This window comes from Microcebus murinus, chromosome 6 (genome assembly GCF_040939455.1).
Source record: "Microcebus murinus isolate Inina chromosome 6, M.murinus_Inina_mat1.0, whole genome shotgun sequence".
NCBI classification, from domain to species: Eukaryota; Metazoa; Chordata; class Mammalia; order Primates; family Cheirogaleidae; genus Microcebus; species Microcebus murinus.
The window spans coordinates 46,318,324-46,336,155 of record NC_134109.1 but is presented as its reverse complement, the minus strand read 5'-3'; the positions used below and the strand labels follow the sequence as shown (position 1 = coordinate 46,336,155).

Here is a 17,832-nt window from a genome sequence, read left to right as displayed (position 1 = left end):
GTAATATGGTATCATAAAAAAACTCAGCAGTAAAGTTAGTGACATCTGTGAGCCAAAAAATAGAGTGGAATTTTGAGTGGTTACATATATTTTATCACAACAATCATATATGCTTTATGTATTTTTTCCCAAAGAAAATAGAATCCTATACTTAACCCATCTAAATATAGTGGTAAAGTTAAGTTTTTGCATAGTTTAGTGTCACACTGAAAGGTCAGCTGTAGTGGTGTCATTTCTGAAATCTCATTTGAGGAACTCATGTTACTTATAATTATAAAAGGATATTCAGAAAAATTATTGTACTTAAGAAAATTTTAGTTCAAATAAACACAAGATTGTCAAGTGTAGTATTAAGGATGTTTAGGGAAATCAAATCAGGCAACAGTTTTTAAGAATGTCAAGTGTCTAGAATTTAAAATAAATTCTAATTAAATCTTTAAAAGAAAATCCTTTTAAACCCAAATATTCATTTTCTGAGCCCACATTTATTTCAAATCTGCGAAAAAGGACATTGAGCTGATGATTTATAATTTACTGAATTTGCTTCTACAGGTGCCTAAAGAAATGTGAAGAGAAATTTTCATGAATTTCAGCTGTAGAGTAAAACCTAGCAGGGAAAGCTGATTAAAGTTAGCTGATTTCTAAAACAAAATCTCCTTTAATAACTGCCTTATGTATTCTTGAACTAGGTTCATGTTCCTGATCAGTAAGTTTTCAGGAAATTTGTAATCAGTATATTATAGATATAGGATCTAAATTCACACAATCAATCCTTTGTTCAGAGCAGCTTGTTAACTTGAAAAATGCTCTATTAATTTATGGGACTATTTAGAAAAGGGAAATTAAAATAAAGGTGTTTTGAAATGATTGCACATCATACATTTAAGGGTGAGACATTAAGTACAGTTGCTTTACTATGTAGAACATTGTAACATTTAAATTGGAATGAAGGTGGCTATGAAGCTTGAATGAAATAATGCTCGTGTGCCATGGAAATGCTGTCCACCATAGGCCTTTCTGTAGTTTTCTTACACATGTGGACTTTGCAAATGAAACCAAATTCAGTAAGAGAACATCTGCAATTCATTCTTTCATTCAAAAATCATTAATGTGCCAGGTATTTTGCTGGAAATCCAACAGTGGACAAAGCATGGGCCTGTATTCTAGAAGCTAGAGCCTGGTTGAGGAGGAGAGACAGACCAGACAAGCAATTTATACAATGTGATAAGTGAAGTTTCGCCTGTTTAAAACTCTGATCTGGGCCAGGTGCGGTGGCTCATGCCTGTAATCCTGGCACTCTGGGAGGCCGAGGCGGGAGGATCGCTCAAGGTCAGGAGTCGAAAACCACCCCGAGCAAGGGTGAGACCCCGTCTCTACTGAAAATAAAAAGAAATTAGCTGGACAACTAAAAATATATAGAAAAAATTAGCCAGGCATGGTGGCGCATGCCTGTAGTCCCGGCTACTCAGGAGGCTCTGAAGCAGGAGGATTGCTTGAGCCCAGGAGTTTGAGGTTGCTGTGAGCTAGGCTGATGCCACAGCACTCAAGCCTGGGCAACAGAGTCAGACTCTGTCTCAAAACACACACACACACACACACACAAGCTAAAATTCTGATCTGTAGTTTTTGTCGAACAAGAAACTTTCTTTTATCTTTCCAGAATTGTTGCTAGGTGATACCTTTGGTAAACATAAAAGGCCAACCTTTGTTTTTATTTAGTATCCTGGAAAATTATAGTCTCATTTTCGAAATCTTTATGACTTCCCACATTTCAGTTCTAAGGTTTAGTTTGAACTTTCTGAAGCAATAGATTTAGCTAGTTTAGCTGAATTTGTATTGTGTTACAGCAGGTCCTCAAATAACATCATTTTGTTACAACATTGATAAAAGAATAAATACATTGATTCCCCGTCAGGCCACTGTCTCCCGATATTTGCATAAGTTTTCTCCCAGTACTCTGGTTTCCTCTCACATCCCAAAGCTGTGCAAGTGAGGTTGATGAGTTGTCCATGTGTGAGTGGGTGTGCTGCCCCTTCAGTGGGTGGTGTCCTGTCCAGGACTTGGTTCCTGCCTTGCGCCCTGAGCTGCTGAGGTGAGCTCCCCCACCCTCCAACCCTGAACTAGAATAAGCAGTAAATAATTATCTTTCTTGTTTTTATTTATATTTCTTGAATGTATGTATAGCTCACAGTTATTTCAGTGTTTAATATTAGAAGTGTTTTGGTCTTTATTTAGAAATTTGGTAGGTGATAATGTGTATGTGACCAGAAATATGCCATAGGAACTTAACTCTTGTTTATATCCATTAGTCCATGGTAAAAAAAAATTTTTTTTTTTTATATATGTTGTTTCACTTAAAGTTGAGATTTCCAAGAACCTATCCATGATGTTAAGTGAGGATGTAGTGTATTAAATTTACACCCTGCCTGGTTAAACAAAGGATCTGAGGCAATATAGTACTACTTAACACATAAGGCACTTTAATGAGCATAAACATTCATTAATTTTTTTTTAAAATAAGCTTTTTTTAATGATAAAGTATGTACAATAAAAATGAAATTCACAGATTTTAAGTGGATAATTTGATGAGTTTTGACAAATGTATATAATCATGTAACCAGCACTGTAATCAAGGATAGAGAATATTTTTGTCAGGCGAAAAAGTTTTCTACAGCTCCTTTTTAGGAAATCCTCTCACCCCCACCCCTGCCTTGCCTAGCTTTTTTTTGTATCTGGCTTCTTTCACTTAGTATGATGTGTTCATCGATTTTGTCGCACATATCAGTAGTTCCTTTTATTGTTGGGTAGTATTCAGTTATCACAATTTGTTTATTCATTTATCTGTTGTTAATTTGAGGTTATTTCCAGTTTGGAGCTATTGTGAATATAGTTATTATACTATGAGCATTCATGTATAAGTCTTGGTGGACATGTCTTTTCATTTTAGTTGCCTGGTAAATGAATGTTTAACATTGTAAGAAACTGTCAAGTTGTATTCAAAGTGGCTGTACCATTTCACATTCTCACGAGCAGTGTCTGAGAGTTCTGTTACATAGTTACTCAGAATTCTAAACAAGACTTGGTATTGTCAGTGTTTTTAAATTTTAATCATTCTAATGTGTGTATAGTGGTTTTTATTTGCATTTTCCTAATGCCTAATAACATTGAGCATCATTTCAAGTGCTTATCTGCCACTTATACATCTTCTTTGGTGAAGTGACCATTTAAATTTTTTGGCCATATTTTTAACAGTTAAGTCTTCTTGAGTTGGAAAAGCTATTTATATGTTCTGGACTGTCTTTAATCAGATGTATGTTTTTAAGATATTTTTCCCAGTTTGAGGATTTTCTTGTCATTTTTTAAGTGACTTGCAAAGGGTAGAATTAAAAAAAATTTTTTTATGGTTCATGTTTTTTGTGCCCTAAGAAATCCAGAGTCACAGAGATCTTCTAGAAGCTTTCTGTAAGGTTTTTGGTTTTAGCTTTCAATTTTGGACCTATAATTCATTTCAAGTTGAAGGTAAATTTAAGGGTTGAGGTAAATTTTGTCCATATAAATACCTAATTGTTTTAGTACCATCTGTTAAAAGTTCATTCCTCCATTGAATTATCTTGGCACCTTTGTCAAAAGTCAAATGGCTTTCTACATGTGGCTTTATTTCTGGACTCTCTATTTTATTGGCTATTTCTGGTCTCTATGTATTCTGTTTCATTGACCTATACCTCTGTTTTTAGGCCAATATTATACTGTCTTGATCACTCTACACTTTATAGGAAATCTGAAAATCAGGTAGTAAGCCCTCCAACTTAGTTTTTATTTGCAAAATTGTTTTGCAAATTTGGAATCATATTGTTGATTTTTACTGAAGAAAAATAAAGGTCCCTGGGTTTTTTTTAAAAGTCTACTTTTAAATAAATTCAGACTCACAAGAAGTTGCAAAAATAATACAGAGGGTTGTGTGTGTGTACCCTTCAACAGCTTCCTCTAGTGATAATCATAACTATAGTATGTTTTCAAAACCAGGAAGTTGACATTAGTACAGTACTAAGGGACCTTATTTGGATTTCTTTGTTTTTTTCATGTACTCAGTTTTAATACTTCTGGGATTTTGGTTGGGATTGCATTGAATATATAGATCAATTTTGGGAGGATTGATATATCTTAATATCAATTGAGTCTTGAGAATTGAGCCTTCCTATTCATGTACATTATATCTCTCCATTTAGTTAGATTTTCTTTACTTTCTCTAAGAAATATTTTGTTTTTTCAATTTATAGATCTTACATGTTTTGTTAAATTTATCTCTAAATATTTCATATTTTTTTGCCATTACAAATGGTATATTAAATTTCAATTTCCAATTGTTTCATAGTGTTCAGAAATAAAACTGACTTTGTTATATTGACCTTGTATTTTGGACCTCTATAACCTCACTTAATAATAGCTTTTTGTACATGTCTTAGGATTTTCTGCATTGACAATTATGTCTGCAAATAAAGAGTTTTACTTCTTTCCAACCTGGATGCCTTTTCTTGCCTTATTGCACTGGCTAGGACCTCTCAATATCATATTGAAAATGAAGTAGTAAGAGCAGACATCTTTGCCTTGTTCTCATTCTTAAGGGAGAAAAGTATTCAATCTTTCATCATTAAGTATAATATTACTGTAAATTTTTTACAGATATGCTTTATCAGGTTGAGGAAGTTCCTGTCTTATTGCTAGTTTGCTGCGGGTTTGTATGCTTTATCATGAACATATGTTGAATTTTATCAAATGGTTTTTTTTTGCATCTATTGAAATGATCATATAATGTTTTCCTTCTGTTATTATGGTGAATAGCATTGATTTTTGAACATCAAACCAATCTTACATTCTTGGGATAAACCCAACTTGGTCATTGTATGTTATCCTTTACATATTGCTGAATTCAATGTGCCAAATTTTATTAAGGATTTTCATGTCTATGTTGATGAATTATATTGGTCTTTTTTTTCTTATGTCATCTAGTTTTGGGAAATGCTGGCATTATAAAAAGAGTTGGGAAATATTCCTTTCTCTTGAGTTTTCTGGAACATTTGTACAGAATTGGTATTATATTTTCTTTAAACATTTGATAGGGTTTACCATCTGAGTGAAGCCCATCTGAACCTTGAGGTTTTTTGTCAGAAGATTTTTAATTAAAAATTCAATTTATTTAATAAATATAGTTATTCGGGTTAGCTATTTTTTTCTTGAATCAGCTTTGGTAGTTTGTGTCTTTTAAAAGATTTTCCCATTCTATGTTTTTGAATTTATTAATTTAAAATTGTTCATAATATTTTTTATCATTGGGTGCTGGATTTTGAGAGTTTGGGCTAAATTACTTCATTCTATTGTGTAGGTAAGTTACTTGGGTTTTGTTCTAACCGTCGGTGAGTTGCTTGGGCTCAGTTTGATCCTTCCAAGGCTTGCTTTTAAGCTTTGTTAGGCTAGGTCCAGAGCAGCCTTCAGACTAGAGCTTTATCTGCACTGCTAACGTGATATTTTTCAGGATAAGGTGTCTGATGCCATAATAATACTACAAGGTTTCTCCCCTGGCTAGTGGGAATGAGAACTATTCCCAGCTTTGTACGAGCTTCAGGAATTGTTTGGCCTATTGCTTTCTGAAGATTCGTTGTAAAGTTTTTCAATGTAGGCACAGATCAATACCTACCAATGATTTGAGTGGACCTCTTTGTAGCTCTTTGTGTCACTACTTCCTCTTTGGTATTCTGTACTGCTCCACAAAGTCTAGCTGCCTCTGCCTCCCAAACTTCAATGTCTGTCTTCTCAACTCACTGAGACTGCTCAGCTCTGTTTAGGTTCCTTTCTTCACTGTGGACTGAAATTGCCTCCAGCAGTGAGCTAGGCCACGCAGGTGTCCTCAAACTACTGCCCGAGGGCCACATGTGGGTGTTTTTGCCCTTTCGTTTTTTTTTGTTTTTTTTTTTTTACTTCAAAATAAGATATGTGCAATATGCATAGGAATTTGTTCATAGTTTTTTTTAAATTATAGTCTGGCCCTCCAACGGTCTGAGGGACAGTGAACTGGCCCCCTGTTTAAAAAGTTTGAGGACCCCTGAGCTAGGACAATCATTAAATTCTCCCAGTTTGTTTCCCTTCAATGTCTAAAAACTGTTTGATATGTTTTGTCCAGTTTTCTAGTTGTTTATGGCAGACGACAATTCCTATAACAATTAATATTTTTTTTTTTTTTGAGACAGAGTCTCGCTTTGTTGCCCAGGCTAGAGTGAGTGCCATGGCGTCAGCCTAGCTCACAGCAACCTCAAACTCCTGGGCTCAAGCAATCCTTCTGCCTCAGCCTCCCGAGTAGCTGGGACTACAGGCATGTGCCACCATGCCCGGCTAATTTTTTTATATATATATCAGTTGGCCAATTAATTTCTTTCTATTTATAGTAGAGACGGGGTCTCGCTCTTGCTCAGGCTGGTTTTGAACTCCTGACCTTGAGCAATCCGCCCGCCTCGGCCTCCCAGAGAGCTAGGATTACAGGCGTGAGCCACCGCGCCAGGCCTAACAATTAATATTTGATGAACAAGAATTGGAAGTTTCTTGATATAACAGGAAGAAATACTTGGAAAAAATGTGGAGAGAAAAAAATTACAGAAGTGGTTTTTTTTGCATAATTTTGTGTAGAATATGGTGCTTATAGTGATTCCAAGGAATGGTCCCTAGAAGTAGTCTCTTGCCATTGACAGTTTGTAGGTTGTCCAGAGTTTATGGTACAGGTAACAAGTTAAGACTGTGAAAGGAAGTGTTTTTTTTTTTTAATCAGAATCTTTGCTCTTGATGGCTTTATTCACTAAAGTGGATGGCTTTATTCCCTAAGGTTTTATCCACCTTAGTGAATAAAACTTCCTCAGCTACCATTTCCAGTTACTGGAAAAGCTTAGGAAACTCATGACTTCTTGTACTCCTGGATCAAATAATTTTCAAATTCTAGACAAATGGTATTCAATTGAAAGATGCTTTTGAAAGAAGGACTCTTTAGAGGGAATTTCAAGATTTTATCTCCTGGTTATTGAGACCTGTATGAAAGGTGAAAAGCCAGTAGATAATTTACACCTTTGCAAATCTTGTATCTGAGAAAGAAGAATCCAGCTTTCCCTAGAAAGCCCATTACTAGGACCAACACCATGTTTTCTTAATTCATTCTTCCAAATGTGAAGATCATGAAGGAAAATAGGCACTCCTCTTCATGAGTGCCTCTTAAACATTTGACTGGTTTTGCCTCTGGGTCAGAGACGGGGTGATTCCAAGGCAATTTTTGGCAATATGTAGTCTTTTCTTGGGCAGGATTAAAGGAGCCAGAGGACAACAAAGCACCATTTGATGGCTGACCTTGGAACAGGCTGCTCTTCGGGTTTCTCCAGGATGAAGGCTATGGGTCAGTCACAGGACTAGTTGCCTTTCCAATATAATTACCACCACATGAAAAAGCACTGCTCAGCAGTGGTTTCTGTTTTTTGTTTGATAGGTTAGGGTTTTGTTTTTGTTTTTTTTAATGCTAACCTTCAAGGTTGAGGTATGGTTCCATTTTTCATGGAGGATTAACCCTGTTAGTTTAAAGTAAGGTGTAATTCTGATTTCCTTCCTCCACACCCTTTGAAAGGCAGACTTTAAGTCTCTCTCAGAGCATAAGCAAATGATTACTATAAGAAGGAATGCCTCTCTAGGCAATGTGGAAGGGGGACACACATCAAACAACCAGAAAATCCAATGAACAGGTAGGTCAAATGGAGGTGACTTGACTGGGCTATTCAGTGACTCACTATTGGATTTTGTTGACTTCACCCACCAGAACCCAGAGTTTCACTATTAGATGGCTTTATTTCTAGTCCCTTTAGAATAAAATGGGTAATATTAATAGTTGAGTTGACCTTCCGTTTGTATCTCATTTCAAAACCCTAGTTGAGAAGAATTACAGAAATAAGGCCTGTGAATTGGCATATCAAAATAGAAGGTTACTACATAGATATGTACAACCTGAAAATGAAATTGCACACTTGGTGGAACTGGCAAACAGATGGTAGTTACCTTCCAGAGGTAAGCTAAGGGAATTAAACACCGAATCATTGGTAGAAGAGACCCGATTGAAGATTCTCCTGGCAAAAACATAAAGGGTATAACCCTGGCTCCCAGTGATGTTCCCTTCAGCCACCTTAATAGTCTTGCATTCGTGTCTCTCCAGAATGCACAGGCCACCTTGGTCTCCTTAGAAGATTGGCTAATGATTTGATGACACCCCAGGGAAACAGGATTGCTTAAAGTTTGGAGTGTTGAATTCTGGTTAATGATGGCTTTGTTTAGGACAGAAGTGTCTTTTAATGTGCTGGAGATAGAATCCCTACATGGCAATGACAATAGTAAATATTTTGTGAAACTATAATAAAGCCATATGTAAAATTAACATTTTTATTGTTTCTCTTAAGGGCTTTTAGAACCATGAATTAGAATATTGTCTTTTTAAGTTTATGTGACAACTTTGTCTCCAACCTAGGTATTCACTGCAAAACTCTTAAGGCGTTTTAAATAAGGAAGCATGCAGCATTATGAGGTCTTGTTAGAATGTAATCTTTTACTTTGAAGTCTATAGACTGTGCTTTCGATCTTCTCTACTATAAAGAGTGCCTGCCCCTGGGATCCTCACTTTGCACCATTCTGCACGTGTACAGTATGTGTGCGTGTGTGAGGGTGTGTCCTGCTGCAAATGCTGCTCCTTTGGGTGTGTCTGAGTGACAATATAATCTCAACCCCACAATTTATGTGTATAAGGGTAAAAATTGGATTCCTGGCACCTCAAAGCCTTTTTCTGGCTCCATGAAACTTTTCACATATAAATTCTACAACTATCAATGTTAAACACAGGTTTTATTAGCATTTGGATATATGTTTAACTTAGTAAATTGTTTTAACACATTTCTTGACTTTCTATTTAAATATATAAAACATGAACTTTCCAAAAGAGACTAGATTAAGCTAAACTGTTTCTTACCCATGGGAGTTTTTGATAGAACTTAGAGAAGAAAAGTCCTATAAGGAAAAAGCATGCTTGAGTCCTAAAACCGACTCAATCATTTTGGCCAGGACATTCTCTCAGTGTGTGAGTTTCTTCACCTATAAAATTAAGGGGTTGGACTAGATCACCTCTAAAATCTGGTACAGTGATAATGTTTTCACTTGATTGTACTTTAATACATTTTCCCCCCATTTAGTCATAGATAGGAACTCAGAAATTAATTAATACATATGTCACTAGATTATAAAAACTCCTATAAGAATTCATTAATCTTAGAAGCTCTAATGTTCTTTTTAGTTTTAGGTCCATGAAAACAATCACATAGTAAGTCAAATAATAGTTTATAAAGATTATTTTAGTGTGTGGTACATAAACTCTGCATAGGGTCCTCAATGGATTCATCTTATGTGAAATGTAGCAGGCAGTTATAGCAGAATATGTTATACCTTATGTATTTTTTTTAAATTTAACCACCAGTATGTGTTTATTCATAGCATTTTCAGCATTAACATTTATAATTTATTTTACTTTTTAAAATTATGAAATGCACACATAGATGTTTATAATGTCTATGAACATTTTAAACAATAATAGCGATGAAGGCTGGGCGTGGTGGCTGACTCTTGTAATCTTAGTACTCTGGGAGACCGAGGCAGGAGGATCACTCAAGGTCAGGATCATCCTGTTCAAGACTAGCCTGAGCAAGAGTAAGACCCCGTTTCTACTAAAAAAAATAGAAAGAAATTAGCTGGACAACTAAAAACATATGGAAAAAATTAGCTGGTCATGGTGGCACATACCTGTAGTCCCAGTTACTCGGGAGGCTGAGGCAGAAGGATCGCTTGAGCCCAGGAGTTTGAGGTTGCTGTGAGCTAGGCTGACGCCACGGCACTCTAGCCCGGGCAACAGAGCAAGACTCTGTCTCAAAACAAAACAAAACAAAAAACAAATAATAGTGATGAAAGAGCAACATTTTATCCACTACCAAGCTTAAGGAAAAATGTTTCTCTGGAACTTTCCAAGCTCCCTGTTCCTTTCTGAGTATATCTCCTACCTCCAACCTACTTCCCCCACCCCCTGTACCACTATTATCATTTTGAGCTTAATCATTCCTTTGCCTTTCTTTATAGTCTTACCACACATATATGTGTCCCTAAATGAATCATTGTTTTGCCTGATTTTGAACTATCTATTGATAGAATCATACCATATGTATTCTTCTTCTTCTTCTTCTTCTTTTTTTTTTTTTTTTAGAGTCTCACTGTATTGTCCAGGCTAGAGTGGTGTGGCTTCAGCCTAGCTCACAGCAACCTCAAACTCCTGGGCTCAAGCAATCCTCCTGCCTCAGCCACCCGAGTAGCTGGGACTACGGGCTGTACCACCGTGCCCAGCTAATTTTTTCTGTTTTCAGTTGTTTGGCTAATTTCTTTCTATTTATAGTAGAAACGGGGTCTTGCTCGTGCTTAGGCTGGTTTCGAGCTCTTGACCTTGAGCGATCCTCCAGCCTCGGCCTCCCAGATTTATTGCTACCAGATTATGAAAATTTCACAGCGAAGTTGTTATCTAGAAAACAGCAGTTCCTATGTCAGAAAATGCTAGAATTACAGGCTTGAGCACTGGGCCCGTATGTATTCTTCTGTTACTTTTTTTTTTTTTTTTTTTTTTTTGAGACAGAGTCTCGCTTTCTTGCCTAGGCTAGAGTGAGTGCCGTGGCATCAGCCTAGCTCACAGCAACCTCAAACTCCTGGGCTCAAGCGATCCTCCTGCCTCAGCCTCCCGAGTAGCTGGGACTACAGGCACAAGCCACCATGCCCGGCTGATTTATATATATATATATTAGTTGGCCAATTAATTTCTTTCTATTTTTATGGTAGAGACGGGGTCTCGCTCAGGCTGGTTTTGAACTCCTGACCTTGAGCAATCCGCCCGCCTCGGCCTCCCAGAGTACTAGGATTACAGGCGTGAGCCACCGCGCCCGGCCTTCTGTTACTTTTTTTGCTTAACATTGTTTTTGAGGTTCATACTTAGTAGTATGTAGCTATAGTTCACTAATTTTCCCTGCTGAATTGTTTTAATGCACCATGTTTTATTTATTTTGTTATTGGACTTTTGCATTTCCAGCTTATAAATTTCATTGTTGTTGTTATGAGCCATTTATTGACATGGAAAATGCTTTTGCCATGTTATAAGAAAGCTAGCTACTTCCCAAATGTTTAGTTCAATCTTTGTTAGAGGCATTCTGCTCTCTTTGGAAAGTATTTCAGGAGAAAAATAAGTAAAGTTAATGTTAAGATTCATATATTGCTACCAGATAATGAAAATTTCACAGCAAAGTTGTTATCTAGAAAACAGCAGTTCCTGTGTCAGAGGGAATTGAGTGCAAGTCCCATGAATGAGGGAATCAAAGATTTCATTGTGGAAATTAGAAGCAGATGCTTCTAAGTTGAAGGATTTTCCCTGAGAACAGCACTTTTTGTTGGCAATGTCATGCTAGAAATTCATCTTGGTTGAAAGGAATTTTTGTGCCTGGTTGCTAAACCTGATATGACTTTTGAATACAGATGGCTGTGAAAAGAGTTTCTCTGGTTTAAAATTCATGAATTTCACCATTGCCTTTGTTATTCTTGTTAGTTGCCTATCTAGCATCTCCTCTCATCTCCCAGCTCCCTAAAGGCACCCAGGTTTCAGGGGAAGTTGATCCCACCTGCAGGTCTAGAAGTGGGACCTGGGTGATTTAATAATCTGACTATTCCTTGCTCAGTGATGGGGGGGGGAGGGGCTTGTGACCTAAGACATCCAGTCATGGAGAGATTCAGTATCCTTGTTTTTTCTACATTCTGGTTGATTTGGCCACTCTGAAAGATGCTAGCCTAGAGCTGGAGCTGATTTCAAGGTGCCAGGAAGAAACTAGATCCTGGATGACACTGTGAGCTACCACGTCAAACCACCCATGAGCCCACCCTTCTTACTTTCAGGGTTCAAGTTATTTTAGTTATGTTTAACTACTAACAGTTAACACTTATATAGTGCTTACCATATGCCTTATAATACCCTATAAAGTGTGTACTGTTATTTCCATTTTACAGATATGGAAGCTGAGATAGGGAAGTGAAGGAAGTTGCCCAAGTTTATACAGCTAATTGTCTGCAGTCATGCAGCTAGTAAATATTAATGGCTGGGTAGGAGACCTGGCAACTGGGCTCTAGAGTGCTGGTTTGAGTAGGATATTTTTGGTACTTGAAATTTAGTGCATCCTAACCAGTATGTCTTCTTTCATATAAATTGGCTTAACTTGACACACACAGAGACTTTTCCAAAAACTATTTTGTTGACAGTGTTGGAGAATTATGTTCTCACACTACTTGTCCACTAAATTTGGAGACAAAAATGTGCACCATTTCCTCTGTAACTAACGTGCAGAAAATACTCAAGAAGCTGAATATTCAGTGACCAACAGTGACTCCCATTGGAAGGGGGAAAAGTGCCTCTTAAAGAAACATAACTTTAATTTTAATTACTAGGGAATTTATTCACATTTCTGTTGAATAAGCTTCAATGACTTATTCAGCAAGTCCTGCTTGGTGTCTGTTACAGAGCCAGTACTACCTCAGGCATTAGAGACCAGATGCCGACAGAACCTGCCCTTGAACAGATTCTGATCCTTGGAGGAGCAGAAGAAACACCTCTTAGCTGCCTGGGAGGGTGGAGGCATGCTTCACACACCAGTGCCAGGAGCTTTCCAGGGAGAGTGAAGATGTTTTATTTTGTTCTGGAAGTATGTAGGTGGGTGGGATAATATGCAAGGGAGCATATTCCAGGCAGAACAGCATGGTCAAAAGCATAGAAGTATGAGAGCAAGATTTGTTCAGGGACCCACAAGGAAAAGAACTGCAGTAATTCAGAGCATGAGTTGGAAAACGGTCACCCTGAGGATTGATGGAGCCCAATGGCAAAAGATTGCTATGCCTTAGCGTTTAGGTGTTATCCCGTGGAAGTGCTGAACCATTAAAGAATGTGAGCAAGGGTATGATAGGCACAGTCAGATATGCAATGTAAGAGGTTACCCTGGAACTGTTGTGGGGGATTTAAGGAATGAGACAGGACCAAGAACATTTGAAAGTCCAGGTGAGAACACAGCCAAGCTGTACAGTAGAGGAGAAAGCCATTAAAGAGATAGACTAGACAGAATTTTTTTCTTCCTAAGATTTCTTTTAGAAATGTATATATATATATACATTATATATATATAATGTATATATATAATTTTCCTAGACTTTCAATCATTGAAGATCACTTTTATTATCATTCCTATCCCCCACCTTACTCAGTCCTTATGTTTGGAAAGATTGCCTATCAAAACAAATGAAGACATTTGTTTTCATTTTTTCACTCTGGCATGTAAAACTAAGTGTGCTGTCAAAATAAGCACTTAAAAATGGTATTAATGTTACTTAAGTTAATGATCTTTTAATTTCCCTTGAGATATTAGCAGGGGTAAATATGCCATTTCTATCAGGCTTTTTGAGATATTTAAAGATCCCTATTATTACTTTCATGAGCTCTGGTATGAATGCCATTGTAATAATTGATTAACAGAATTATGCTAATTACTGTTCAATTTAGAGAGGGTATACCAGAATCGTCCTTTGAAGGAGTTTTTTTTTTTTTTTAATTTTATTTTAAATATAATAAAATAAAGTAGAACTTAAATTCCAAGAACGGCCTGTCCCGAGTCTGGCACGTGGCTAAAGGCCTGGGAGATGATGTGGAGGAGTTGTTTGTTTGTTTTTGTTTGTTTGTTTGTTTTGTTTTTTGAAATAGTCTCTCTCTGTTGCCCAGGCTGGCAGTGGCACAGTCCTAGCTCACTGTAACCTCAAACTCTTGAGCTCAAGAGATCCTCTCACCTCAGCCTCCCTAATAGCTGGGACTACAGGCACATGCCATTTTAAATTTTTTGTAGAGACAGGGTCTCACTCTGTTTCCCAGGCTGCTATGGAACTCCTGGGCTTGAGTGATCCTCCAGCCTCGACCTCCCAAAGTGCTGGGATTACAAGTGTGAAGAATGTTTTTAACTGCTAGTATAAGACAAGTGATGATTTTATTTCCCTGAGTACCGCTGTTTTCATCACCCTTCGATTTGCCTCTGTAATCAAATAAATGGAGTGAGTATGGTGGTAGCAGAAAACAATGCCAACGAAGAGTAGGAATGTTGAAAGAGTCGGAGTGGGAATAGAACAGGGTGCCAAGCTGTTGCCAAAGCTAAAGAAGGTGATCAGTTAATGTCGAACAGAACTTTGAAAGCAGCCCACAGTATCCAATTCCAGTGAGTTTTGTGAGAAGCCTGTCAAGTTATTGACGAAAATGCCTTAAGTTGCAGGGGGACACTCTGCAACCTAATTTCTCATCGCATCCCTGACTTTGCACAGGGCAGTCATGCAGGGCCCAGGCCTGCCTCTCCATCAGGGCCTGTTTCTGTATTCCTCCCCACCCTTGCCATTCTGCCGCCTTCTCCCCGCAATGTACAAGCCATTTCCTCCCTTCATGAAATTGTTCCTGAATTCTATACTCTCTCCAGTTCTCAGCCTTTTCTCAAATCCCACTGCCTTTATTTAACCACACCATTTAGCATTTAATTTAAAATACGATTACATCTCTCCCTGTTGTTTCTATTAATTTTGTTTCTTCAAAGAGATTATAAACTTTCTAAGGGCCAGAATTTAGAAATGGTGTTAAAAGACAAGTGTTTAACAAGTGCTGCAGTATTCAAATACCAGTCAGTTTATTATTGTTCATTAACTAACAGAATACTCATGATTTTTTTCTTTCTTTTATTTTTTTTCCTTTTTGGTTTAGAAGCTTTCTTTATTCCTGATAGTTCTATTCTAAGAACATACAGCAAAACAAGATAATTTTTGGCTATAGTGAGTATTTGTGATTTGGGGAGAATATACTCAATAAATGTTTTTATATAATTTTTGATATACTGTAATTTACTAATCTGTTGTTAGTCTACTTAGATTTTTAAAAAAATTTTTTTACTTTGATGGATAACACTTCAGTGAGTACTTTTGTTTAGAGGTATAGTATGCTTTGTTTCAATTATTTTCTTATATACTCCCTAGAAGTGGGATTATTGGGTCAAAAGTTATGGACTTCTTTATGGCTCCTCCTACAAAGCCAAGTTGTTTGCAGTGATTTACAATGTTAACCACAGCTTATGGGTACATTGATTCGCTGATTTTTCTCATTATTGCAATCTGAAGCTCTTTGCCTGTCTTTCATATATTCTCCCTTTCCTACAGCCACAGACTAGCCACATAATTTTTTTCATTAGTGTGTGATGAGCATTACTTGGCGCCGGTCAAGCCCACTGTAATTGGAAGGTTCTTTTTCATTGCTTATCTCAAGGTGTAAAAAATCTCATTGGTTAAATACAGAAGTGAAATGATCTGTTAGCTGCCAAGAGGAGAAGAACCCCATTCCTTTTAGATCACAAGATGTGGCAAACAACAGAATAGACAGAATAAATTATATGACCACTACCTATTGCCAAATATCAATGCTTTCCATGATACGAAGCCAGCTATGTTTGTTGGTATGTATGTTGTATTATACTGCCTGTTGCTATACAGTATTCCCAAATTTACCTTTCCATTGATTTCAATAACTAGCCTGCATCTTGAGTGACAATACACAACCACTTATATTTGTATAGTGTAATCATTTTAGACTCAGACACAGTTTTTATTAGATTGTATTTGGTCATTAACTTAATGGTTTTTCCTCTTAACAGATTTATAAAATATGCCTGAAATTAAAGTTATTTTTGCTAAAATCACTATGATTATACAGTTAACTGATCAATTTTCAAATTATTTATCAACCATGCTTTCCAGTTATTTTGTTTGCAGAAAAAGTATTTTTTTCACTACTCTATTACAAATGGACACAGTACAATAAAAGCACATTCAGCATCATTCTGGAAAAACATATTATAGTCTTTAATAAGACAGGACTGTTCACCCACACATTAATATTCAAGACGAGATAGTCCTTTGTTGCTGAAAATTATTGTAATGAATTAATTGTCCAATATGCATTGTTTGCCTTAAATGAATTTATGCTTTATTCCCATAAATCACTTGCTGTGTGTACTGCTCTTAAAGAGTGGTAGTGTCTGAATAGCAACCCAACCACCTAAATTTTTCAGTTCAGTTTTTTTCCCCCTCACCTTCCTAGAGGCCTTTTCTGTTTATGATGAATATTCATCATAGTGAATATTCTCCTGTGTTTGTAAATGGAGAGAAACTTTAAAACTTAGAGCAGTTTGTTTTCAAGTAAAGTAAACATTGATGCTGGCATAGCCAGTGGTAAACATTCAGTGAATTAATGAATGAATGCATCAAGCAGTCAGTTAGCTTCTTGTTTAGATGGGCTGTCTTAGGAATTATTCAGTTACAAGTGGCAGAATTAGCTTAATAGAAAAGATAATTTAGTGGCTCACTACACAGGAATTCCTATGGATGGTTTCTGGCTTCAGATGCAGCTAGACACAGCAGTTCAAATGATGTAATCAGGATTCTTTCTGAGCTTCTCTTTCCTCTGTGGTGGTGTCCTTCTCGGGAAAGTTCTTACCATGTGGTATCAAAGATGATTGCCAGCAGCTCCAGGCTTATGTCATTTTCACAAATAGCAATCCAAAGAGAGGAGCAGCCCTCTCTATCCCAGCATTTCTATAACAAATTTCATGGAGGAATTCTAGTTTTCCTTAGGTTTTATGTTCATCCTTTAGACCAAGTACTGTGACTGGAGAATGGGGCAGTCTGTTTGGCCAGCCCTTGGTCTCAACCCTACCCTATATCACCTGTCTGCCCTCCAGGACAGAGAACACACTGTGATTAGTAGTCCTACTGGAAACATCTGGGATGGGAGAAGATGGTGCCAAGCACATTAAAACAGAGATCCTCTACCTTCTATCTTTTGGTCAGCCAGTACATATTTGAACCCATGCACCCATACATACTCTTTCCATACATAACATTTCAAAGGGGTAACTACCTAATATAATGCTACTGTCCCGTTTACAACCAACAATATACTTAACTGGCCCACCCCAAAGTGTAGACCTCCCAAAGTTTAGCCCAGTTGCTACATCTGGCTCTAAGGTCTGGATCTCTATATGTAAGGTCTGGATCTCTATGTGATACGTATTATTGTTGATCAGCTGTAGATAGTCTTTCTCATGAGCTAGCAACTCATGACTGTTATATTAACGAACAACCTCTCCTACCCAAATAATCTGGTATCTAATACTTTATAGCCATTACCTCATTTAATCTTTCCAAAAATCTTAGAAGGCCAATATTACAGATTTTTACAGATGAAGAATCAGGCTCAGAGGTTAGGTAACTTGCCTGAGGTCATATAGCTAGTATTGTGGAATTGAGATTAGGATCCACAGACTAGGGCAGTGAAGTCCCTCTTCCTAATCAGTATTCTATCCATATTGTGTCTAAACACCTGAGGCTCCACTGTATCAAAGATGATCATAGCCTTTTCACAGTGCCTCATTTGCCCATCAGAGCAATGGTTGGAAGGTGGGGGAGAGAGAGAGTAACAAATAGTCTGATGTTCTTTACAGAGCATTTGGCTCCAGATGGTTGATAGATGGCAATTACTCTCTTTTTAGGTAAAACAGAAACTGCAAAACAGGTCACTGAAGCAGAGAATGTTCAGTTTTCTTCTCAAAGTAAGTGAGGTGATTCCTAAATGGC

The 17,832-nt window shown here is 37.1% G+C and overlaps 1 protein-coding gene across 4 annotated transcripts in view; it reads left to right on the top strand.

Annotated features, from left to right (window-relative positions):
- The window catches only part of FRMD6 (FERM domain containing 6), a 75,083-nt gene that overhangs the window by 13,537 nt on the left and 43,714 nt on the right, over positions 1-17,832 (top strand). For 2 of the 4 annotated variants that reach the window (XM_012757977.2, XM_012757974.2), the window contains exon 2: positions 17,748-17,807. The exons of the other annotated variants lie outside the window; for them this stretch is intronic. The gene's annotated coding sequence lies outside the window, so the exon portion shown is untranslated. The remainder of the gene's footprint in view (positions 1-17,747; positions 17,808-17,832) is intronic. 4 annotated transcript variants of the gene reach the window in all.